This window comes from Vombatus ursinus, unplaced genomic scaffold, assembly GCF_900497805.2.
Source record: "Vombatus ursinus unplaced genomic scaffold, bare-nosed wombat genome assembly UNPS02014797.1, whole genome shotgun sequence".
Lineage (NCBI taxonomy): Eukaryota > Metazoa > Chordata > Mammalia > Diprotodontia > Vombatidae > Vombatus > Vombatus ursinus.
Genome location: NW_020954575.1, coordinates 14,390,165 through 14,415,922, shown reverse-complemented (window position 1 = coordinate 14,415,922; position 25,758 = coordinate 14,390,165). Strand labels below are relative to the sequence as shown.

The 25,758-nt window shown below is 39.6% G+C and overlaps 1 pseudogene; it reads left to right on the top strand.

Moving 5' to 3' along the window:
• LOC114049125 overlaps window positions 1–25,758 on the top strand; it is a 58,032-nt pseudogene that overhangs the window by 9,139 nt on the left and 23,135 nt on the right.

Here is a 25,758-nt window from a genome sequence, read left to right as displayed (position 1 = left end):
CTAGTCAGATGTATCAATAAACACATCAGGAGCTGCTGGATCTCTCATGCCCTTTAATAAGGGGCCAGAGCCCCTTCTGACATGTTTCTACATGTCCTGTAGAAAAGGGCAAGAGTATATGTCCATGGGGCAGCTAAATGGTGTAGTAAATGGAGTGCCAGCCCTGGAGTCAGGAGGACCTGAGTTCAAATCTTGCCTCAGACATTTGACATGTACTAGCTGTATGACCCTGGGCAAGTCACTTAACCCCAATTGCCTCACCCCCCCCAAAAGAGTATATGTCCAATATATCCTGATCCATGGTATACACCCCACCCCATCCCCTCTACATTCTCAACATTCTTCATGCATGCCTAGGTCAACTAATATGTCTTTCAGCTACTACTGCTGAGAAAATAATATACTTGCTTCCTCTTTTTTTTTTTTAGTCTAGATCTATGGTTTCATTGGTATAGGGAGCTTCCAAGGAGGAAATAACTTTTGACAATGTTGATCTTCAAATATTCTGCAATTTGTAGTCAGAATTGTCTGTGAATTTAGAGGTTAAACAGTTTGCCCAAGGTCACACAGCCAGTAGGTGTCAGAGGCTGGATTTAAATCCAGGTAGTCCTGAGTTCAAGACTAGCCACTGTCATCATAGCTAGCATTTATATAATACTTTAAGATTGTCAAAGTGCTTTATAGCCTCAACAATCTTGAGAGGTAAAAATGCTATTATTATCCCCATTTTACAGATAGGGATACTGACGCTGAGAAAAGTTAAGTGACTTGCCCAGGTTCACACAACTAGCAAGTGTTTGAGATTAGATTTGAACTTAGGTCTTTCTGATTCCAGGACTAACTAGCGTTCTATCCACTGCACTGCTCATTTATCAATTAAGTCAACTTTTCTCTCACTTGGCCCATATGTGCCAAAATACTCTTAGCAGCATTTTTTGTGGTAGCAAAAAATCAGAAACAGAAGTAAGAACACGTCAGTTGGAACAGGATCAGACAAACTGTGGTATGTGAATGTAATGGAATATTATCAGTTTATAAGAAATGACAAAGGTAAAGAGTCAGAGGAACGTGTGAAGACCTGTGTGAGCAGAGGGCAGAGTGAAGTAGACGCTCTGTAAGTGAGAGCAACAAAGACAATGACTGCAATAACGTAATTCAAGAGAATATTAAAAGGAAGCCAAAATCTGAGTAATTGTATCTTGGTCTTGGAGAACAGTTAAATGAATTTGCTTCCCTTCTAAAGAGGTGAGACTATGAGTGTGGAATGTTGCCTACGTTGTCAGACATGGGTCATGGCATCCTTTGGTCTGCGGATACAAGGAAGCCTAACTGGGGAGAGTGAACAGCATTATGAAGGGACTGGGAGTTATATTTAGAATTATATCTAGAAACAAACAACATCAATAATTCTTATTGTAGCAAAGCCATCCCAAATACCATCCCAAATACTCACAAATACAAATACAGCAACACTGGGCTTCCTCAGGGCCGTTTCTGGTGGGCCACCAGTACTGTGGCTCAGTGATGAAGACTTAGCACTTGGAGGTGACAAAGCGATTCCATTCTTGGTTGGAAAAAGCATCCTGACCCTTTTCTTTAGAGGCCTGGCTCTCCAAACACTGGATCTAATTCATGTGCATGGGTGCGGAGCTAGAGACCCCTTAATAGGAGAGAGTGAGCGTCCTAGCTCCCATAGGTCCAGCGACAGTCTTTTATATTTTGTGACCTTGTCCAGAATCTGAAGGGCTAATTCCAATCAATGCCGAGTACTTAGACCTTTTTGGGGAGCCCCATGAATGTTTGGGCTCCTCTGAGTTTGTTTTCTTGCTTTTCTGAGCTGAGCCTACTTATCATATAACCTAGTCAGGGGTATACCCCCATGGCATATTAGGAACACTTGGAGAATTCTTATATCAGACTTCCATCTGGCTGCACTGGCACAGGTTCTGTTGGGGGAAGTTATATGAGTTGCCCTAAGTGTTGCAGGAACTTTAGAGGAATTTCCACCCAGGATAGTTTGGTTTTTCATCTGAGGGTGAGAGACAATTTCCAGTCAACCTTAAGTCGCTAATCCATAGTAGGGGAGCTCCACATGCTTGTAGAGTTCATTTCAGAATAGATTTGAATAGATTTGCCTTATAGAGGTGAAGGTTGTTATTGTCTTTTTTCTTTTTGCTATTTTACATTTTTGTTAATTGTTTTATTTTAATTTCAATTTTTGTTTTTTCCTTGTTGCTTGGATTTAAACAGGTTCTTATAAATAAAACCTGTGATGAACTTTTTACAAAATGTCATTTATTTGTTGAATATACACAACTTTATAATTGGGAATGACTAAAATCCACCAAGTATACTAGATCTGTACCTTTACAAAACAACTGTTAATTGTAGGGTTGTCTAACTGGAACTGTTTTGAATAGACTACTGGTATACTTTGCATGCCATTTAGAAAGCCATTAAGAATTGTGCCACATTGAGTTTGGTGAAACCCTTTAATAAAAGGTACAGGGGAAAGGCACTAGAAAGGGCAATGCTTGAAGTTCCCAGGTCCCCAGAGAACTTTTCAGAATTGAGGATATGGACAACGTGTCAAATGCACCACAGGCGATTTGATGAGGAAAAGCAAATGTTTAAATTGGGGAAGAATGTGTCAGGGGCCATCCCACAGAACATTCTGGTAGCTGAGCTGAGTTCCCCTGGTCACTTGGGGTGACAAATGTGGCTCGGCACTGAAGGACTAGAAAATGAAATAGTCTCCTTGTTGTGGCCCAGGCTTGACTCGCTCTAGTCCAGGTGCTGGATTAGAGGAAAATAAGCCCCTAGGAGAGTAACTAACATTTACCAAAAAGGAAGTATATTTAATAGTAGCACAGGAAAGATATTCACCAAGGTTCAGGAAGCATATAGCATAGATTCAGGAAGAAATACTCCCCTCACCACCACCCCCCACCTCATTTCCGTAAGCAAGGGGTCTGATCAGAAGTGTATGTAAACTCATATTGCAATGGAATATTTATCCAATCTGAGGGGTCCCAGCTCTTTATGGGCTTGCTTTTTTATACCCTAGGTGGCCAAGAAGCTGAGTCAATAGCTTGAGCCCTAGTCCCCTGAACTAACCAAGTTTCAGGAACTTTCCCTGCATTTTAGGGGAAAACCAGCCTAATTTATGTGGTAGGAACCCAAGCAAATGGTGAATCCTACCGCAACAGAACTTAGTAAAAAGTCCACATATGTTACTATTTCCCTTAAATCCCTATACTATCTCTTACACATCTCTGATTTTGTCCCCACTATGACCCATTTCCACAGGTATTGGCATGCTGCTCTGCTCTTTTAATAGTTCCTTCTTTCCTCTCAGCAAGATAAATGGTAGTTAAACCTTAACCATGCCACTTCTACTTATAGCTTAGATGAGACTGTCCAGACCCTCAAATTCACAGGGGTCAATCATCCGAAGTCTTATACCTATCTAGGTCAGAAAGACAAAATAAACAATGTTTTTGAAACCTAGACACAGTAAACAAAGCCCAGTTTATTGCACTTTCTACTAGGATAGCGTTGCTGTTTCTCTCTCATTTTATCCTTATTCTCATGCTTCCCAAGGTGTTTCCCTCTGAGGTTTCTGAATTTCAATGGAGAAATGTCTCTTATTGGCATCCAGTGCTACTCTGTGGCCCCCTCTTTCTAACCTTTTTTCTCATCTTTTTTGGGTATTATGAAAAATACAAATCTAGTAACAGTTGAAGTGGGTTTTTTTTTTCTTTTCTTTTTTAACAATTGAATTTGAACGATGTTTGACTAAAGAAGAGACCTGGCTACTGCCCGTTCTGTCCCAAGCCCTCCTCTGGGTGATGCTACTTTTTTCCCAGCTTCTCCCTTTAGGCATCCCTGTGGACTTTATTTTCCCTTTAGTCAGTGCCTTTCCTCAACCCCTTAGGGCCTGGTAACTTAAACTCATTTAAGGTAGCTAGGGGCTCTCTTATCACATGGGGTGTATGGGGTGTTCAGAGAGGACTAGCATTTCTTGTGTGAGGGCTTTCCAAGTCCTTTTCAGGGCTGCTCACCCACCTTTGGTGTCCAGCCGTCACCTAACTTTCACCTGCGGCTCCAAGAAGCTCTAACATGTGCAGTAGCCACACCCCAGTAAAACCACTGTGGCACACGGGCTAATCCAGGTTGGGGATAACCAACAGGCCTCACACCTGTTGGTGAGTTAGTGGAATGTCCACCCCAAGCATGTGAAGACCTCCCCCTGGCAGAATGGACAGATAAGAGCAGTTTGTCTCAGTGGCCATGAAGTGGGGTGAAGCAGGAGCTATGAAGTGCGTAAGAGCTTGGTCAGACATGGAAGATGCCAAGATGCCACTGCATCCCAGGCCATTGCCAGTCATCCTGACTTTTGTCTTGCCACTGGACTTCAGTGACTCTGGAAGAGAGAGTGAGGTTGACCTTTGTGCAGCTCTGCCTCACTTAAGTCTAATTCAGGAGCAAGTCAAGATATCACCCCGTGATGTCATTGGTCCTCTTCAAAAACAAAAGACAAACAACAACAAAGGAGTCGGGGTTCTTTCGAACCTGCCTAGGGAGAAACCATAGGAAGCCGTTGCCTCAAACAGGCTGTTGTTCAGTCGTGTCTGACTCTTCATGACCCCTATTTAGGGTTTTCTTGGCAAAGATGCTGGAGTGGTTTGCCATTTCCTTCTCCGGTTCATTTTACAGATGAGGAAACTGAGGCAAACAAGTTTGAGTGACTTGCCCAGGGTTACACAATTCGTAAGTTTCTGAGGCCAGATTTGAACTCAGGAATATTAGTCTCAACAAAGATGATTCCAAATTAAACACTTACCAAACCTTCTCCTTCCAGAAAACTGCTGGCTCATTGTATGTCCAGAATGGTTCAAATTCATTTATTCTTTTTTGCACTAGAGGAACTATGATAACGTATTTCAATAAAATCCCTTTTGTTCAGCTTGAGCCCCCAGCTCCTAGTTTCAACAATTAGAGAAAGAATCCTGCTGGGACACATATACATAATGAATGATACAGAAACTAGTTTCTCTCTAAAACACATACCAAATACAGAAAGAAAACAAACTCTTAGAGATATGAAGACTTGAGACATAGATTTAGCATTGAGAACCCTAGAATGGTGAAGGACAGGGAAGTAATGATATCAATAGTTTTATTCTGAGAAACAGGGTCAGCTGCAGCCTGCATCAATTTGTGGCTTCTTCATGCTTCAGTTTGTAGTCTTTTCTCATCATCTCATACCTAGTTGAGGCAGCGCCAGTGGTTCTGGGAGTACTTCTAGCATGGTCAGTCTCTGACCTCGCCTGTTCTCTCTCTGTCTTATTACAGTTTAAGCAAGTTGGGTGTGGAGGCTGTGACATCACAATTGAAACCACTTTGGCCAAGAGATCTGTGGCAGGGGCAGGTGATAGCCATCCTGCTTCAACAAATCATTGTAACTATAATCTTTCTTCCTGTTTTGGCATCCTCAAGCTTCGAGAGATCTTGACAACCACCCTTCAGCATGCTTGTATAGTTCTTGCTTCTTTAGAAATTTCAGTTCTTCCCTTTCCCATGGGACTAGAAGAGGGCCATCTTATTAGTCATAGATTTATGGTCTTCTGCGGCTTGAGGAGACAGGCGTTGAGGTATTTCTGTCTGCTTGCAGATATTAGTGTACAATGACCAACTATACAAAGTTAGTTAAAGTTGAGCTGAGCCTATACTCCAGTGTGGACCACCTGGGTTTCCATGATATCCATTCTCATCTCACTCCTTCACCTTGTCTCCACATTCCTGAATGGGCCCAGATCTGAAGAGCCATAGAGATAGGCTTGGACTGTGGAGAAAATAGGACCTAGGCTGTAAATAGTTCCCTAGGTACTGTCTTAGGTATCCTTAGCAGAGGAAAGTGAGTAGGCCTTCAATATAATAGAGTTTAATTACTACGGAGCTACATATTCTATGTAAAACCCTAGCTTAGGATCTGTCACAAAACTGTCACTTACATCCTTGTGTCAACCTATATCCCCACCCCTTCCACCCCCATCCACCTTGCTCTCTGCTCAAAATACAACTAGGAAGATTTCAGAAAAATGTCCTAGTCAGATAAATGAGAGGAGCCAAGATTAGACTAATACCTTTCATCACTGCGCCCAGTGATGTTGGTATTCACAATGAGGGATTAAGGAGAGGAAGAGGAGCCATTGTAGATACAGAAATGACAAGATTTTGAAAATTACTGGATATGTTGAGTGAGTGAGAGTGAGAAAAAGCAATCAAATGCTCCAGATCAAGAATCTACCCACTTTATATAAAGCCCATAACCTTTGGTTGCCTCAGAGAGATACCCTGGTGTAATTATGATCACATGTCAACAAGGAGGAATAATGGTAAGTTTAGCTGAGTTGGACATCATGAGTCTGAGAATGGCCTCCCCAAAGGACCATCACTAAACCTCATTCTTTCTTCTGTCATTCTTAAGGCTATGGGCATCTTAAGGCCCTTAAGAACAGGGCATCTAGGATTCCAGTGACCTTTATGAACAGGGTTGTCATTTTCTTGTTATCCCCATTTCCTCCTGAAACTTTAAAAACAAGGTGACTAATTGTTTGGGCCTTGGGGGTGACAAACTTCCTGGCTATTCCAGCCATGTGTTGACCCAGCTCTTAAAGGACTTTTTGGCACTTTAGAATAAGGTGATAGACTGTGAGTGATGCCTTGGTCAACCCCCCACGCTGGCAGAAAGGAGATAGATTGTTGTATTTGATCAAAGAAGAGGCTTCTTTGAGGTGGCCCTCTTAAGCTTCAGCTCTCCAGGTGATAAGATGTGATTATTAATGAGGAGAGGGATGCCACTCAATGGGAGAGAGGGTTTGGGGGTAGTCCCCACGTGGAGTATGAATTTAATTAGCCAGGCTTATACTGTGCTGTGTCTCTCCTTTGCTGCTTTTGTATCTTTCCTCCAAAACACAAAAGACTCATGAGCACACATTCACACACTTAAAACATGATTCTCTCCCTGTAGGCTGACACTTAAAATATCAAAACATGGAACATTTTATAGGACTACTGAGAAACTACTTTACTTTCACCTCAACTCTGCACTCCAGGGCATGGCTTGTGTTTATCTTCCTGGTAATGGGTCATCTTATCTGAGAAGGGTAGAGTGGCAGAATACCCCTCCTGCTGCTGGTCACCTCTGACCTTTCATATCTTTTACTCACCATACTCCCCTAAAGGAGCCACTCCCCTAAAATCCATCTTATAACTACTGTTTGATTATGTGTGCTCAGGAAAATAAAGTTGACAAGGCAGTCAAGGGCCTGAAGTCCAGGCTCAGATTCTCCTGGGCAGCATGTGTAACTGCTGCCATATTCAAGCATCTGCCGTGTCTAGCAGGATTGGTAAATGGAGGAACCCTTCCTCCTCCCTTGAGAAGTCCGAGAGAAAGGATCATAGAATACTCAAACAGTGAGAGAGAAGACACCAGAGAGTGAAGTCAATCCTCTTAAGATCCACTGAATAGTTAATTTCTCTTTCTGGCTCAGTGGCCAGCCTTCTTTTGAAGTAGCACCTCACCAAGAAGCCCGTGAGGTTGTGCATCCTTTTAACAAAGAATCAAAACCCTTGTTCCATTCATGATCCGAAAGAAAACCTGTTCCAATCCCTCTTAATTCTAATGTTTTCCCTCTGTTGATTATTTCTGATTTATACTGTCTACAGCTTGTTGGTACATAGTTGTTTGCATATTGTCCTCCCCGTTAGATTGTGAACTCCCCAAGAGCAGGGACTATCTTTTACTTTTCTTTATATCTAAGCACTTAGTGCATGGTACATATTAGGTGCTTAATAAACTCTTGTTGACTATTGACATACTCCAATAGGATCCATTCTATTACACTTAAAATCTCAAAGTCTTCTCTCTCTCTGTTAATTTTGCTTAGGTAGCATCTGTTGCATCTCTCCCTGCCTCTCCACTCACACCATCATCACTGTGTTCAACACCTCCTTACATTCTTGCCTGGTCTGTCTTGTAACAGCCCCACAATTCCTCCCCCACAACATCCAGTTGCTCTCCACTGTAGGACAGTCATCGTTTGTCCTCAAATCCCCAGCACCTAGCTTTGCACCTACAGGAAAGTAATGTGTTGAATTCACTCATTGTCTTGTTTTGTTTGTTCTGCTGTGGAGGAGACCTATCTTATAAATGATTGATGATGATGTAGGTTTTGTAAATGGTTATTTTGTGACAATCCGAAAATGGAGTGTTAGGAGACAGAATAAGAATGAGTTATAGCTATGCTGAAACCTGATTGGGGTCAGGAAGTATAAAGGAAGTATGAAAGAAATAACTGAAAAACTGAGCTAAAGTGAGAGAAGAGATGAAAGGATGGAGTTAAACAGAGTAGCTGCTAAAAGGAGAAGCTTGGAAAAGCTGATTTAGGCTAGATGCCTAGGAAAGGGGAAAAGTCCAATAAATTCTGGGCCTGAGAACTTGGAAGAATAAAGCAAATAGCTCAGGGTGTCAGGGAACATTTCTGGGTGGATGGTTGGGTGGGGGAGCAGTTTGGGCACAAATACCTGGTCAGAAAATGTCTAGGAACAGAGTTCTTTACCAAAAAAGGGATAGAAATGAATATAAAAGATAAAGTGAACAATTTTGATTTAATAAAATTGCAAAGTTTTTTCACAAACACAAGAATTAGAAAGGAAACAGTTGACTGGCGAAAAATCTTTACAGCAAATATTTCTAATAAAAGTATATTACCCAAGATACATTTGGAACTAATACAAAATATTTAAGAATAGTAAATAAATGGTAAAAGGATATGAACAAGCAATTTTCAAAAGAAAAATGCAAACTATTAACAATCATATAAAAATGTCCTGTATCACTAAGAATATGAAAAATATAAATTAAGTAACTGAGGCTCCATCTCATACTTATCAGATTAGCAAAGATGACAAAATAAGGAAAATAACAATTGTTGGAGGAATAGGAAAAGCATAAGTATGTTATTGTTGGAACTGTGATTTGGTCATCCATTCTGGAAAGGCATTTATAATTATACACCAAAAGTCACTAAACTCTGTATACTCTTTCACCCAGTGATATCACAAATAGGTTAATATCTTAATGATATCAAAGGCACAGGGAAAGGACCCATATATAGACAAATATAGCAGAAATTTTCTTGTGGCAGAGAATTGAAAACAAAGTGGGTTGCCCATCTACTGAGGAATAGCTGAATAAGTTGTGGTATATAAATATAATGCAATGTTATTGTTCCTTAAGAAATTATAGAAGAGGTAGATTCAGAAAATCCTGGAAAGATTTCTGTGAACTGCTTCAGTGACAAAATAAGATAAAAAGTCTGATTATTTAGGTACTTTGTTTCTAGACTTAGAGAATCTTAGAGTTGGAAGGTACCTCAGAGGTCATCCAGGCCAACCTCCTTTCCAATGCAAGAATGCTTCGTATAGTTGGTATCCCAGATAAGAGGTCAATAACCTGTCCGTCAATTCTTCCAGTAGTTAGTGATTCAATCAATTCCAAGGTACCACATCTATCAGATTGGCTAATATGACAGAAATGGAAAATGATAAATGTTAGAGAAGATGTGGGAAAATTGGGACACTGAATGCACTGTTTTTAGAGTTGTGAACTGATCCAGCCATTCTGGAGAACAAGTGGGAAGTATACCCAAAGGGGAACCAAACTGTGTATACCCTTTGATCCAGCGATACCACCACTAGGTCTATATCCCAAAAAGATCATAAAAAAGGGAAAAGGACTTACATGTTCAAACATAGGTATAACAGCTCTTTTTGTGGTGGCAAATATTGGAAATTGAGGGGTTTCCATCAATTGGGGAATTGTTGAACAAGTTGTGGTATATGAATGTAACAATACTACTGTGCAATAAGAAATGATGAACAGGAAGCTTTCAGAAAAATCTGGAAAGAACGATGCAAAGTGAAATGAGCACAACCAAGAGAACATTTTACACGGTAATAGCAACATTGTGTGATGATCAACCATGAATGACTTCGCTCTTCTCAGCAATACAATGATCCAAGACAATTACAAAGGACTTATGATGGAAAATGCTATCCACTTCCAGAGAAAGAACCGATGGATTTGAATGCAGATCGAAGCATACTATTTTCACTTTCTTTATTTTTTGTTTTTTTTTTCCTTTCAGTCTGTTTCTTCTTTCACAACTGTGAATAATATGAAAATATGTTTTCCATGATTGTACATATATAACCTATATCAAATTGCTTACTGTTTTAGGAAGAGGAAAGGGGAAGGAAGGAGGGAGAAAATTTTGGAACTCAAAATTTTGTAAAAATGAATGCTAAAATTTGTCTTTACATATAATTAGGAAAAAACCCCATTATTAAAAAAAAAGTAAGTAGTTTACTGACCCTCAAAACAGATAATTCCATTCTTAGACAACTATCCTAACTTTGATACAATATTTCACCACATAATCATTGTAGATTTTATGCAAATTTTTGCAAAAAAGGGGTGCATCTTTCTAAAATATATAAAGAATTAAGTCAAATTTATAAGAATACAAGCCATTCTCCAATTGATAAATGGTCAAAGGATATGAACGGACAGTTCTCAGATGAAGAAGTTGAAGCCATCTATAGTCATAAGAAAAAATGCTCTAAATCACTATTGATTAGAGAAATGCAAATCAAAACAACTCTGAGGTACCACATCACACCTATCAGAATGGCCAACATGACAAAACAGGAAAATGATAAGTTTTGGAGAAAATGTGGGAAAATTGGAACACTAATGTATTGTTGGTGGAGTTGTGAAATGATCAAACCATTTTGGAGAGCAATTTGGAACTATGCCCAAAAGTCTATAAAAATGTGCATACCCTTTGACCCAGCAATAGCACTCCTAGGGCTATATCCCAAAGAGATCACACAAATGGGAAAAGGACCCACATGTAGAAAAATATTCATAGCAGCTCTTTTTGTGGTGGCAAAGAATTGGAAATTGAGGGGATGCCCATCAATTGGGGAACGGCTGAGCAAGTTGTGGTATATGAATGTGATGGAATACTATTGTGCTATAAGAAATGATGAACAGGCTGACTTCAGAAAAACCTGGAAAGACTTGTGTGGTCTGATGCTGAGTGAAGTGAGCAGAACCAGGAAAACGTTGTACACAATAACAGCCACGTTGTGTGATGACTAATATTGATAAATTTAACCCTTCCTGGCAATACAAGGATCTAAGACATCTCCAGAGGCCTTGTGATGGAAAATGCTATCCACATCCAAAGAAAGAACTATGGAAGTCGAATTGCTATTTTTTTTCCCCTTCTGTTGAGTTTTGTTTCCTCTTTCTGATGGTTCCTCCTACTAGTTTTAATTTTTACTTACATCACTAATGTGAAAATATGTTTAATATGAATGTAAATGTATAGCCTATATCAGATTGTGCATCATCTTGGGGAGGGTAGTGGGGAGGAAGGGGGAGAAAAATTTTAAACTCAAAAGCATATGGAAGTGATTATTGATAAATCAAAATAAATTAATAAAAATTTTTTTTAAAAAAAAGTGGGGTACATCCATTATGTGAAGCTTAATTTTTTTTGGACAGTATTACTTAGAAATCATTTATTACTAAACTGTCTTTGGTGCAAGATTAGGATGTATGGAAAACTCATGAGTATATGTCAAAATTGAATACTGACAATGCTCATGTGCTGAGAATTCTAGGCTTCCAGATCCCATTGCAGGAGAGATAAAAGCGCATCCATATGCCACTGGTGAATGCAATGCTGCTGTTTACCTTTTAAGTGGTGGGATGAATAGAATTATGCCATGTGATGATTACTCGAGGAAAGGTTATAAACCAGTTTTTGGACTGAAAAAAAAAAACCCAGGGTGCAATGATTATGTGGTGAAATATGGTATTTACCATCCTTGTGACCTTACATAAGTCACAACCTATGTGGATCTCAGTTTCCTCATCTTTAGGGGGTTGGTCTAAAGTCTCTTTCATCTCTAAATCTATGATCTATAATCTATGATTCAATGGTCCCCTGTGTTCTTTTTGAGCTCTAGAGTCTAGATTTACTCTATCAATATTAAGTAAATATACTATTTGAAAGCAATGACTGTCAGACTGAAATGGACATAAGAAAAAGCTTAAGAGAGAGTCAAAACCCAAGCTATATAGAAAGCAAAAGAGCAACTGACTGGCCTAAATGCATCTAAGCTACCTTACCAGATGTTGAAAAAATGTGTAGATGTGATTGCTAAACTGCATCATTGGTTTTTGAGAAACCGTGGAAAATGAAAGAGACATCATGGGGTGGAAGACAAATGTCCTGATTTCTTATTAAAAGAAAAGGAAGATAAATTCTGCCAACTAAAGGATGGCAAAGTTGATTTTATTTCTGGGCAAATTTTCAGTATTAATTTTTGAACTGATAGTTTATAAGCATTTAGGGAGGGAAGCAGCCATCACTGTAAGCTAGCATGAGTTCATAAAAAACACATCATACCATCCTAACCTCATTTCCTTTTTTGGACCGGGTTCATCAATAGGTACATCAGGGAAATGCCACAGGCAATATGCCTGAATTTTGACAAAACGTTTTGACACAATCTTTAATGATATCATTATGGACAAGATAGGAGTATATGTCCTGGATAGTAGTACCTCATTTTATTGCACTTTGCTTTGTCGCACTCCGCAGATATTGTGTTCTTTAAACATTGAAGGTTTGCTGACCTCAGGCACTTGACACTTACTAGCTGTGTGACCCTGGGCAAGTAACTTAACTCTGACTATCTCACACACACACACACACACACACACACACACAAAACAACAAAAAAAAAATTCCAGGTTTGTGGCAACCCTGAGTTGAGCAAGCCTACTGGTACTATTTTTCCAACAGCATGTGCTCACATTGTGTCGCTGTGTCACATTTGGGTAATTCTCGAAATATTTCATACTTTCTCATTATTATTATATCTGTTGTGGTGAGCTGTGATCAGTGATATTTGATATTAGTATTATAAACATTTTGGTGTGCCACAAACCATGCCCATAAAGATGGAGACCTTAAGTGTTAGGTGTGTTCTGACTGCTCCTCCCACCAGTAGTTTTCCCCTCTCTCCTTCTCCTATTCCCTGATACACAACATTATTGAAATTAGGCCAATTAATAACTCTACAATGGCCTCTAAGTGTTCAAGTGAAATGAAGAGTCAATCGATGTGACAAACTACATTTTTGTGTTATTTTAATAAATTGCCACAGCCACCCCAACCTTCAGCAACCACCTCCCTGATCAGTCAGCAGCCATCAGCATCAAGTTAAGACTCTCCAGCAGCAAGAAGATTATAACTTGCTGAAGGCTCAGGTGATGGTTAGCATTTTTTAGTAATAAAGTATTGTTCATTAAGGTATGTAACTGTTTTTTAGACATAATACTATTGCACACTTAACTGACTATAGTATAGTGTAAACATAACTTTTCTATGCACCAGGAAACCAAAACAATCATTTTATTGTGATATTCAATTTATTATGGTGGTCTGGAACTGAACCCACAATATCTCCCAGTTATGCCTTTAAAATTAGGTAGTTCAGGATTGGTCAGACTCTAAATGGAAATCTCCAGTGCTGGGCTACAGGGCTCTCCCCTTGACCCTGTACAATTCAACATTTTTATGAATCACTTGAATGAAGACAAATATGGCATGCTTACCAAATTTGTCTATAACATGAAGCTTGGAGTGAATGACAGAACTGGGGTATACAAAGATGTCAAAAGGCTAGAATAAGGGACTAAATCTAACTAAGGAATTTAATGAGGCTGTCACATTAAGGATCAATTAAATTAAACACTTTTATTAAGCAATTACTATGTACAAGGCACTAGATGCTGCAAATACGAAAACAAAAATGAAACAGTCCCTATCCTTGTAGAGCTTACAATATGTTGGGGGAATACAACATATAGGCAAATAAATAAATAAATGCAAAATGATCATAAAGTAATTTTAAGAGGTAGAGAACTCAACTGGGAGAAAAATCAGGAAAGATCTCCTACAGAATATAATACCTGAATTGTACTTTCAAGGAAGCTGGAGGTTATGCAAGGTGGTGATGGGGAGAAAGTACATTCCAGACATGGAGGGTAAGAGGGCCTGTTATATTTGTTATGGTGATCTGTGTCAGTGATCTTTCATATTAGTATTATAATTATTGTGCTTATGGTCAAGGGGTCAACCTGTCACATATAGGACAGTGAACTTCAAGGCACAATTCTGAAATGTCTTATTAAGAGATAGTTTTTAAGCATTTAGAAAGAGAAGAGGTTAACTTTTTTTATAAATGTATTATGAGAGATTGTTTATTAGAAAGTAACTAGTGTATCAAAATAATGTTCTAATGAAAATGTTTAAATTTTTAAAAATTAAAAAAGAAGGGGAGACTGATCACTAAGAGCTTCATCAATTAAACAATAAGCAATTATTAAGTGAAATTTTTTTTGTATATGTACAGTTGAAATGTCTTTGGGATGTTCAGGTGAAGTTATCCATTGAGAAATTGGAAACGTGGACTTGGAGCTCAGGAGAGAGATGAAGGCTGGAATTTGGGATTTAAAAGTCATCTTCACAGAGACAACAGTTGAGCCTATGGGACTTGATGAGATCACCAAGAGAGGATGTATAGAGAGAAGAGAAGAGGACCCAGGAAAGATGCCAGGGAGACATTCATGCGTAGGGGTGGGACATGTATGATGATCCTGAAAAGGAGACTGAAAATGATTGGTCAGGTAGGTGGGAAAAGAACCATGACAGAACAATGTCACAAAAGCCAAAGAAGGGGGGCAGCTAGGTGGCGCAGTGGATAGAGCACCGGCCCTGGATTCAGGAGGACCTGAGTTCAAATCCAGCCTCAGACATATAACATTTACTAGCTGTGTGACCCTGGTCAAGTCACTTAACCCCGCTGGCTAGACCAAAAAAAAAAAAAAAAAGTCAAGAGAGAGTATCCAGAAGGAAAGGGTAGTAAACAGTATCATACACTGTAGAGAGGTCAATAAGGATGAAGATGGAAAAGGTCATTGGATTTCATAATAGAGCAATTATTGGTAACCTTGGAGAGGGGAATGTTAATCAAGTGGTGAGGATGGAAGCCAAATTATAATTGCTGCAAAGAATTCGTCTTCTTTTTTAGCGGAGTATGGATTAGGAGGGAGAGAAAATAGATTTCTGTGTATTAAAAAATAAAATATAACAAATAAATGTAATTAAATAAAAAAAAAAGAAGTGAGTGGGAGCTGAGAGAGCGGATTCAATTTTGCAGATAGCTTTTCCTAAGAGTTTAGCTATAAAAGAGAGGAGAGATTTAGGAAAATAACTCGAGGGCCCGTGAGGATTTTTTAAGGATGAAGGAGAGCTGGGCATGTTAGCATCAGGGAGGGAAAGGTTGAAAATTAGGTAGAGAGAGAGGGTAGAATAGAAAACACAACTTCCTGTAGGTTAAAATCAAAGGAACAAATAGAGGGACTGTCATTGGCAAAAAGACTGGGACAAAGGAAGATGGCAGATGAGGTTGATGTGATTTTAAGTATGGGGAGATGGAGGAGCTCACAAATGGTTGGGTTTGTGGTTGTGGTGGTTGTTTTGTTGTTTTTAGAAGTCTAAGGTAAAGTTTTCTGTTGAGAGGAAGCAGCATGGTAGAAGAATAGAAGAGGATTTTAGAAAAGTCACTGCTGGGAATGAGATGGTCAATCATGGAAGAATAGAAGGATTGATTTTCAGCAGTGAAAGCCTAGTTAAGATTGAATGACATAAATTTATGATGGGCACTTGTATCTTCTCTCTCTGTACTATTCCATTTGGTGATCTCATGAACTCCCATGGATTTCATTATAATCTCTAGGTTGATGATTCCCAAATCCACCTTTTCTGCCTCAACTTTGCTGACCTCCAGTCTCACATCTCGAACTGACTCTTTCAGACTCTCAAAATGATTATCTAATAGACATCATAAACTCAATATGTCCAAAATGGAACTAATTATCTTTCCCCTAAATCCTCCTCCACTCCTACCTTCCTTATTACTGTAAAGGGCAACACCGTCCTCCCAGTCCCTTAGGCTCACAACCTATGAGTCATCACGGATTCCTCAGTATCTCTCACACACCCCTACCCCAATCCAAGCTGTTGCCAAATCCTATTGATGTCACCCTTGCAACATCTCTCAGATATGCTTTTTTTCTCTCTTCTGACACTGCTGGGGATGGGGTGGGGTTGATGCCCCCATTGGTCCCTCATCACCTCACTGATGATTGTGATAGCCTGCTGGTGGGTCTGCCTGCCTCATGTCTCTCCCTACTCTAATACATCCTCTAAAACCACGAGAGTGGTTTTCCTAAAATGCAAGTCCAATTGAGGCCCCCTCACCACACCCCCAACTTAATGAACTCTAGTGGTTTCTTATTTGCCTTCAGAAACAAATACTAAATTCTCTGTGTAGCATTCAAAACCTAGCTCCTTACTGCTTAACCAGTCTTCTTATATCTTACTCTCCCACACATACTTTTTTTTTTTAGGCAATTGGGGTTAAGTGACTTGCCCAGGGTCACATGTACAGCTAGTACATGTCAAGTGTTTGGTCTGAGGTTGGATTTGAACTCAGGTCCTCCTGACTTCAGGGCTAGTGCTCTATCCACTGTGCCACCTAGCTGCCCCTCAATGCATACTTTTTAATACAATGATACTGGCCTCCTGGCTGTTCCACAAACAAGATACTCCATCTCTTGGCTCCAGACATTCTCTCTGGCTGTTCCCTGTGCCTAGAATGCTTCATCCTCTGCTCTGGCTGCTGACCTCCCTGGCTTCCTTTAAGTCCCAACTAAAACCTCACCTTCTAAACAGGAAGCCTTCCCCAAGCCTTCTTAATTTTAGTGACTTTCCTCTGTTAATGATTTCCCATTTATCCTGTTATAGCTTGCTTTTTATGTATTTGTTTGCATGTTGTCTCCCCTATTAGACTGTAAGTTCCTTGAGGGCAGTGACTGTCTTTTGCTTCTTTTCATATCCCCAGCAGTTAGCACAGTACCTGGCAAGCACATAATAGGTGTTTAATAAATATTGATTGACTGACCCAGTCATCTCAGTGTTTGACTTCCTGCAACTGCATTGTGCAGAATAGAAACAAGGAAGATGGATGGTGGGAATTATCTAGGATTTGAGTTTTGGTAAGGAAAATAGCAATAGAATAATAGAGAGCAAATCATGTCAGACTATCCTTATTTTCTTTTTTGACAGGTTTATTGGACTGGTAGATCAAGGGACTGATATAGATATAGTATGCTTAAATTATAGCAAATCATTTCACAGTCTCTCAGGTTATCTTTGCAAAAAAAAAAAAGATGAGAAGATGTGAGCTAGATCATAGTACAGTTTGGTAGATTTAGACCTCTTTAAATTACTGACCCAAAGATGGTTCAATGTTGACTTGTAACACTTTTTTTTGGTGAGGCAATTGGGGTTAAGTGACTTGCCCCGGGTCACACAGCTAGTAAGTGTCAAGTGTCTGAAGCCAGATTTGAACTCAGCTCCTCCTGACTCCAAGGCTGGAGCTCTATCCACTACACCGCCTAGCTGCCCCCAATGTTGACTTGGAAGGAAGTATTGAGTGGAGTGCTCCAGGGGTCTATCCTTGGCCCTGTGTTGTCTAACATTTTCATCAGTGTTATAGTTAAAGAAGGCATATGTGATGGGCAGGCTTCCCTCCTTACTCCCCACCTCCCACCTCCTATCCTCTCATGTAGGTAACGCCAATTTTTTTCCCTAAAAACCAAAGATGTCCCCCAAACTTGATTGGCTCAGGAGGCTAAGTCTCAAGCTGCCTAGTTGTTGATGTACTTTTGTGGCAGACTCAGGCTTCCTGTTCAATTAAGTGTATAAAAAGGTCCTTCCACATGGATTCATGGGCTTTCAGACTTGATGGATGTCCCAATTCCCCACATCTGCTCTGACAAGTTTTCATATGGAGGCAAGGGAAGGACACTTTTCCTGAGTTGAACGCTGTGTCTTTGTTGAGTACATTTTCCGAGCTATGGCTAAGTAAACTTCCTTTTACTGACTGCTTAATGATTGATGAGTGTATCATTTAGTTTCAGTGTTGAACCTAAACTACCAGGGACCTAGCCTGAGTCTGGATCGGTTCATTAACGCATGATTCTCAGTTTTACAGATGACATACAACTGAGAAGCATAGCTACCCTACTGCATGACAAATAGTCAGGGTCCAAAAAGCTCTCAAGTCTTAGAATAATGAGCCAAATCTAAAAAGATGAAATTTAATAAGGGTAAATGTAAAATCTTTCAACTGGGTTCAAAAAATCAACTTTGCAAGTATAGGATGGGAAAGAGTGGCTATACTATGGTTTGTGAAAAAAAAATAAATGTGGGAATTTTAATGAATTGCCAATTTATGAGTCAACACTGCGACATGGCAGCTGAAAGAAAGTTACTGTGATTTAATTTTCACTAAGAGCAGCAAAATGTTCAGAACGAAAAGAGATGATTGCCTCGCTGTACTAAACCTTAGTCAGACCACAACTGGAGTTTGTGTTCAGTTTGTGAGGCACTTTACTTTGGGAGACATTAACAAGCTAGAGCACATCCAGGAGAGGGCAACCAGAATGGTCAAGGGACTGGTAACTAGGAGAATCAATTGACAGAACAAGGAAAGATTAGCATGAAGAAGAGAAATTCAGAGGGGGCGTGATAAAACTGTCTTCAGGTATTTGAGGAGCTGTCATGTGTGTAAGAGATTAGACTGATTCTACCAGAGAGCAGATCTAGAAGGAATGGGTAGAAGTTTCAGAGAGGCAGATTAGGTTTGATATAAAAAAAGATTTCCTAAGTGGGAAAGCAACATAGTGCAACGTCAAAGTCTACTGAATTGTAGTTTAGGCAAGGCATTTCATCTTTCTGAGCCTTAGTTTCAAATGAGAGGTTTGGACGAGATAAGCTCCATGTGCTCTAAATCTATCTATCCTGTGAATTAGAACTGCCCCAAAGTGGAAGGGACTTACTCACTTAGTGGATTTCCCATTCCTGGAAATCTTCAAGTGAGGGCTTGATGGCCACTCATCAGGAATATCGTGTAAGGGGTGTGCACTTAGGTGTGGGTCAGACTAGGTGACTTTTGAGGTTCCTTCCCATGTCTAGTAGAATACCTTGCACGTAGTAGGTGTTTAATACTTTGTTGGTTGTTCAGTTGTTATCAGTCATGCACTCTTCATGACCCCATTTGGGGTTTTGTTGGCAAAGATACTGGAGTGGTTTGCTATTTCCTTCTCCAGCTCGTTTTACAGATGAAGTAACTGAGGCAGACAGGGTTAAGTGACTTGCCCAGGTCACACAACTAAGGTCTGAGGCCAGATTTGAACTCAGGAAGATAAGTCTTCCTGACTCCAGGCCTGGTACCCTATCTACTTTGCCACCTATCTGCCCTGTACTTATTGACTTTGAAAGGCTTAACGAATCTAATCAGTTCAATGACCAACCATGGTTCTAGAGCACAGATGATAATTGTGTTATCCATGTGATAGAGTCAAGAGGCAGATCAGAGAGTACATTATTGTACGTCGACAATATGAAAATTTGTTTTGCTTGTCTAAGCATATTTATTCCAAGAGTTTGTTTTCCTTTTTTTTTTTTTAATTGGGGAGGAGGTAAGAAGGAAAGAAAATAAATGCTTATTAATTAAAAAATTAAATTAAAATTTAAATTTAAGTATTAAAAAATGTCTGTCGAATGACTGATTGACAGTTCTAAGATTCTGTGACCTGTGTTTCTTAGATACAGGGAGGACAAGACTCTTCTGGAATATACTGAGGCCATTTTCTTAAGTTCCTTTGGAACTGTCGCTTGTCCTTGAGCAGCAGTGGCCTAAATATGTGGATAGTATGGGCAAGTGAGTATTTGCTTTGCGGAAGTCACCAATTTTGTTAATTCATCCTGGATATTAATAACAATGATCTTCTTCCTCTTTAATTCACGTCTCGCTAGTGTCACCCCTATCCTTTGCCCACCCTAATCTAGAGAAAATGTATTTCCCCTCTTTGCCCCTAATAATAGAAAGTTAGGGAATTTTTCTTGAACTTTTTCTGTCTCATTTGGGCAGGAGGTGCCTCAGACGGTCATTACCTCCTCAGGTTTTCAAGCAGAGGCTCTGCGTTGACTTGTTCAGGAGATGGAGGAGAGAAAATCTTTTTTTATGGGCAGGTTGAGCTAAATGGCCTCTGAGATCCTTTCCAGATGCTCTGCAACTCTCAGGAAATCTCTAGAGCTGAGGTCAGTTTAAGACAGAAACTATTCCGAAAGTCAGATTATTGAGATAAGGAAGGCAAGGTCCAATAAACTACAGATGATTTTCTTTTAAAATTGGACGTGTGATTTCAAATCAGTGACTGTTCTGCCATTTATCATTTTTCAGAAAGGATAAGATGCTCATAGTCCCACTGGCTGTGTCAGATGCCCTTCCAAGAAAAAAGTATTGCAACTAAAAAGAACCAGATAATAAGAATTCGATAAGTACCTTCAGAGGTGAAAGTTCAAAGTCTTCCTGTGGATGGATTGGGAAAAGAGGAAATGAAACTATGACACTCACTGTTTAACAGTGATATCACCCAGGATAAAAAGAAAGAAGTCTAAGAACAAATGACATTCAAGTCCAGTTCAGTAGAGGCTGAGGGACACAGAAAGAAGTATTGCATTAGCTCAATGCTATCACTGTGTAAGACAAGGATATTAAGTCTATGTGATATGGGGTCAGTGAGCTGGTCACAAGAAAGCATGGAAAATGTGCTCCTAAACTCCATTATGAATGTTCAACTTCTTTACCCACAGACTATTTCCCCAAGGCAATGAATAGACTGTAACGATGTATAAGGGATTGGCAAGTATGGGTCTGGTTGGCAGCGGAGGCTAGGGAAACTAATATTAATCAGTCAATCGACAAGCATTTATTAAGTACCGACTGTGTGCCAGGCACTATGCAAGGTGCTGGAGATACAAAGAAAGAAATGAAATAGTCCCTGCCCTTAAGGGATTTCCTAACAAAAATCTATTAAGAGTATACTACCATATAGGAGGTACAATGTATTGGGAATACAAAGACAAAAAATGACCCTGCCCATCCAGGAGAAAGTGAAGAGAAGAAAAAATGCACACTATATATATGTATATATACATGTAATTTAGGTGTGCTATATATGAACATATATGTTATAATATAATAAATGTATAAGAGAGGTCTAAGAACAACTTTGAAGAACTTAAGAACTCTGATCAATGAATGTAATGACCAACTATGGATCCAGAGGACCAAGGATGAAGCATGATACCCTACTTCTTAACAGAGAGGTGATAGACTCAGGATGCAGAATAAGATGCACATTTTTGGACACGGCCAGTGTGGGGATTTGTTTTACTTGACTATGCATATTTGTTACAAGAAGTGTGCCTCAAACCCTAGCTATGTGACTCGGAGCAAGTCATCTAACTTCTCTGAATCTCTTATATAAAATAGAAATAAAGACAGGGTTGTTGTGAAGATCAAATGAGATAAGCCATAATGCCATTTGCAAGCTTCCACTGCTCATGATCTGGAGATGGCTCAGCCAGATTATGTGTGGCTGACTTCATGCTGATCAAAGGCACAGTCAGAAGCTACCTGTTGAGGCAGCGCTTCGTTTATTGAAAAGATAAGTTGTCTTGTGCCATTTGTTGAGAGATGGTCATTTTTGCTATTTAATGAATTTTAATTTATTATTATTTTAAAATTTTTATTATTTTAAATTTTAATTTATTGTTATAAATTATTTATTTATTTAATTAATATTTAATGAATTAGTATGTGCATATTGGAGATCTACAGTGGGAACTTGACTTACTGAATTGTTTACTGAAGATGTAATTCTGCTAACAAAGGACTTTTATGGAAAAAAAAAAGAATTGGAGATGGGGAGAGACTGGAAGCAGAAAAGCCAGTTAACAGGCTATTACTCTAGGCCAGATGAGAGGGGTTTAGGGAATGGATTAAAGTGGCTGCAATGGCAATAGAAATGAGAAGACAGATTGAAGAGAAATTGTAGAGACAGGACCAACTAGACTTGATACTGATTGGATATGGAGGGTGAAGCAGGACAGAGTCAAATACGGCTTTGTGGTTTTTAAGCCTGTGAGACTACAAGGATGGTGAAATCATCAACAGAAACAGGGAAGTTAGGGAAAAGGCCAGGTTTCAGGAGTGAAGATAATGAGTTCAGCTTCCACGTTGAATTGGAGGTGGATATTTCTTTTTATTCCTATTTATTTTAAGTTTTCAGCATTCACTTTTTTTTTTTTTTTGGTAATTGGGGTTAAGTGACTTGCCCAGAGTTACCCAGCTGGTAAGTGTTATACATATGAGGCCAGATTTGAACTCAGGTCCTTCTGACTCTAGGGCCGGTGCTCTATCCACTGTGCAACCTAGCTGCCTCTCAACATTCATTTTTATAGGATTTTGAGTTCCAAATTTTTCCCCCTTCCTACCCTCCCCCATCCCCAAAACAGCATGTAATCTGATGGCTATACATGTACAATTACGTTAAACATATTTCCACTTTAGTCATGTTGTAAAAGAAGAATCAGAACAAAAGGGAAAAACCATGAGAAAGGAAAAAACAAAAACAAAAAAAGAGAGAAAATAGTATGCTTTGCTCTGCATTCAGACTCCATAGTTCTTTCTCTGGATGTGGATAGCATTTTCCATCATGAGTCTTTTGGAATTGTCTTAGATCATTGTATTGCTGAGAAGAGCTAAGTCTATCAAAGTGGGTCATCGTACAATGTTGCTGTTGCTGCGTAGAATGTTCTGGTTCTGCTCACTTCACTCAGCATCAGTCCATACAAGTCTTTCCAGGTTTTTCTGAAATCTGCCTGCTCATCATTTCTTATAGAACAATAGTATTCCACTACATTCATATATCACAACTTGTTCAGTCAGTTCCCCAATTGATGGGCATCCCCTCAATTTCCAAATCTCGGCCACCACAAAAAGAGCTGCCATAAATATTTTTGTACATGTGGGTCCTTTTCCCATTTTTATGATCTCTTTGGGATACAGACCTACTAGTGGTATTGCTAGATCAAAAGGTATGCACAGTTTGGTTGCCCTTTGGGCATAGTTCCAAATTGCTCTCCAGAATGGTTGGATCAATTCATAATTCCACCAACAATGCATTAGTGTTCCAATTTTCCCACATCTTCTCTAATATTTATCATTCTCCTTTTTTGTTATATTAGCCAATCTGATAGGTGTGATGTGGTACCTCAGAGTTGTTTTAATTTGCATTTCTCTAATCAATATGATTTAGAGGATTTTTTCATATGACTATAGAGAGCTTTAATTTCTTCATCTATGGTCATATCATTTGACCATTTATCAATTGGGGAATAACTTGTATTCTTATACATTTGACCCAGTTCTCTATTTTAGAAATGAGGCCCTTATCAGCTTTCTGCTTCCCTTTAGAGGTGGATCTTTTGAGTATGGATATCCAGTGAGACATTTGGAAATGTGGGAATGGTATTCACCAGAAAGGTCAAGGTTGAAAGAGTGAACCTGAAAGTCATCTGTGTAGACTTGATAATTAAAGCTATGATAGAGGATAGAGTCACCAAAAGAGGATAGAGAAAAGGGCAAAAGCTAACATTTTGGGGATGATTGAAGGAAGAGTGGCAAGTGAAATAGGGAAAGAGAAATCAGAGAGATGGGGGGAATAGTATGAGATACAGTATCATGGAAATCCAGGGAGGGAAAAATATCAAAGAAGGATATTCCTTCACACATTTCTCAATGTGAGGAGGATCCAGGGCTGCTGCCAGCCAAGGTGCTAGCATCTAATGTCCAGGAATGTTAGGGGAAAACAACAAATCTCAAAAAGGAGGGAAACAGTGGCTGACTGTAGCAAGTCACTTCTAATGACATCATAGTCTGTGTTCCTTTTATCCATTGTTTTCTTTCTTTAGGATGAATATTTCATTAGGGATCTGTCCTGAATGATAAAGCAATAGAGTGATGGAATGCTAAAAACCAGAGAGGACCTCAAATCTCATCTAGTCTAAGCTTTTTATTTCACAGATGAGAAAACTAAGGTCTCATTAACTACAAATCAATGTCATTATAATCTCTTATGTCCCAAATTTAAATAAAAAATACAGAAACGTACCTGTTTGAGAACTCAAACACTGAGAAATTGTAAAAAAAAAAAAAAATGAAGATCTGTGGGAAGATATATCTCTTCTCACAAAAGAGAAATGGGGTCAGAATATTATATACATGGTTAGATGAGGTCACTTGCTATCTTGGGTTTTTGTTTAAAAGCTTTAAAACAACAACAACAACAAACAAATAAATAAAAGGGAAGGTTCAGTCCTGGGGTGGTTGTGGGGGGGATGGGTTTTTCTTCCTAGAAATGACTGTGACATCAAAACATAAGACGTAAGAAATATTAAAAAGAAAAAAAATGCATCCATCTGGAAGGAAGGAAATAAGCATCAATTAAATGCCTACTATGTGCCACTTACTGTGCTACGTGTTTTACAAATATTATCTCATCTGATCCTCACAACAACTCTGGGAGGTGTTACCATCATTATGCCCATTTTACAGTTGAGAAAACTGAGGCAGACAGAGGTTAAGTGACTTACACAGGGTCACATTGCTAGTGTCCGAGGTGGGATTTGAACTCTGGATTCCTGATTCCAGATTCAGCAGTCTATACACTTCTTCACCTAGCCGCCTGCTATCTGAAAACTTCTATTGTTTGGGATGATTTCCCAATAGCATGAGAAGCCAATAAGGGCTAGGCCTGAAATGTGCTCCTACTTCCCTTTCACCTCTTAGAATGCCTAGCTTCCTTCCAAGCTAGGTTCAAGTCACCTTTCATAATGCCTTTGCTGACCCCCACGCCAGCTGCTAGTGCGCTCCCCTACCCCAGTTACTTGTACTTACTTATCTGTAGCTGGAGTGGATGGTAGCCCTTCATCTGGAGATGTTCATGTGCTCTGCCAGCTTACTGTTGCAAATGTGCAACCCACCAGTTCCTGGTTGGTCCTTTGGTCTGTCCGTGTGTCTTGCTGGTGTCTGTAGCACCTTGGCTCCATGTCCCAGTATCCTTGTCTATGATGATCCTTGCTCAGAGCTTATCATTTTTTGGGGGGGGGGGGTTTAGGCAATGGGGTTAAGTGACTTGCCCAGGGTCACACAGCTAGTGATTGCCAAGTGTCTGAGGCCAGATTTGAACTCAGGTCCTCCTGATTCCAAGGCTAGAGCTCTATCCACTACACCACCTAGCTGCCCCTGAGCTTATCATTTTTGACACAACCAGTCCTCCAGTCTCAGGGACCACAGGACTAACATGTGTCTTTTAGCAAGGGACCCGACTATATTTCCTTCCCAGAAATGGGCCAGAGCACATACCCACCTCCAAGAGGAGTGTTCCAAACCATGCTTGTTCTGTGGATCTTTTGTATGCACTTATTTATGTGTTATTGACATGTTGTTTATCCCCCCAAAATAGGACCTCCTTGAAGGTGGAGACTTTCATTTTCAGTTTTGCATCCCTAGTGCCTATTATGAGACTTGGCATACAGGAGGCACTTTATAAATGTTGTTGAT